Source organism: Eretmochelys imbricata, chromosome 7, assembly GCF_965152235.1.
Source record: "Eretmochelys imbricata isolate rEreImb1 chromosome 7, rEreImb1.hap1, whole genome shotgun sequence".
In the NCBI taxonomy this organism is placed as follows: Eukaryota; Metazoa; Chordata; order Testudines; family Cheloniidae; genus Eretmochelys; species Eretmochelys imbricata.
In genome coordinates this window covers 34095392-34096693 of record NC_135578.1, presented here as the reverse complement: position 1 = coordinate 34096693, position 1302 = coordinate 34095392, and the positions used below count along the sequence as shown (strand labels likewise).

General features: G+C 44.0%; 1 non-coding gene across 1 annotated transcript; it reads left to right on the top strand.

Annotated features, from left to right (window-relative positions):
• On the top strand, positions 1-189 carry LOC144268493 (U2 spliceosomal RNA). Its single transcript, XR_013346756.1, has one exon. It is a non-coding gene; the product is annotated as a U2 spliceosomal RNA (small nuclear RNA).
• Positions 190-1302: the final 1113 nt, after the last annotated feature.

Genomic DNA, 1302 nt, shown 5'->3' with positions numbered 1-1302 from the left:
TTCTCATTTCAACATTATCTTAATAAAATTATTAAATCTGTTCTTATCAGATATTAAACTGATATGTCCTCTATCTCAGGACTATATATTAAATGGATTTTTGAAACAGGGAGATGGAATAGGAGCTTGCTCCATCCACTCCACGCATTGACCTGGTATTGCAGTACCTCCAGGAACGGTGCACCTCCCCCCTGGGGAGACTATTGTGGTTGAAAAACAGACTCAGTTGAAACTGCCGTTTAAACCGGTCTTTACAACAGTTTTATTCTCAAGCATTCAATCTTTTGGCTTATTTATCAAAGTTTCTGTTGTGAGTCCGGAGAGGTGTACTAGAGAATTATTTAAAAAGCTGGGACTCTACTTTGCGCAGTGAGTACTTTCAACAGGAGGAAGCATGAATAAGGGTTTATCAGGGAGACACTTCTTTATATACATGTGACCTTCAATATTATAAAAAAATAATTGCATTATGATTATATAGACAGGTCCTATTCTTCTCCCCACCCAACAGATGGTCTATGTGTTTTGGTTTGTAAGCTCAAGTGAAGGCAGTAGGTGTGGTACTGCACCCAGGGGCCCCCATCCTCTGTAATAGATGTTCAAAACACTCATATTTAACTTCTGGTTCCTATGATGTGGCTTGGGACAGGACACTTCAGGTGGCTGCCCCCTTCAAATTGCTCTGCAGAGCGAAGATTAAACTATTTACCTCCTCTCCGAGGAGTGTACATTATGCAGTGTTTGTGACGTGCTTTACAGCTGTGAAGGGCTCAGTGTTACTCTTCTGTGAAAGGTTTCAGAGGGGTAGCCCTGTGAGTCTGTATCAGCAAAACAACGAGGAGTCAACGAGAAACTGCAGCGCTGGAATTAAGTTGCAAACTTGACACCATGAAATTAGGCCTGAATAAAGACTTGAGTGGCTGGGTCACTACAACAAGTAATTTCCCCTCTGTTGATATTCACACCTGCTTGTCAACTGTTGGGAATTGGCCTCGTTAGCCCTGACTCCCCCCCACCCCCCATCTTTTCATGTGCTGTATATTTATACCTGCCTACTGTATTTTTCACTCCTTGCATCTGATGAAGTGAGCCCAAATAAATGTTTTCGTCTCTAAGGTGCCACAAGGACTCCTCGTTGTTTCTTCTGGGAAAGGCTGGTTTGTGGCAATTGATTGATCCCAGGCAGGTGCTCACACTTACAGCGCTGCAGCTGGGCCCCTGAAGCATTTAGTGGAGAGGCTACCTGTGCCACTGAAAGAGCTTCTCCCGTCAGCATAGGTGCTTCCCCTCCCAGAGAGGCAG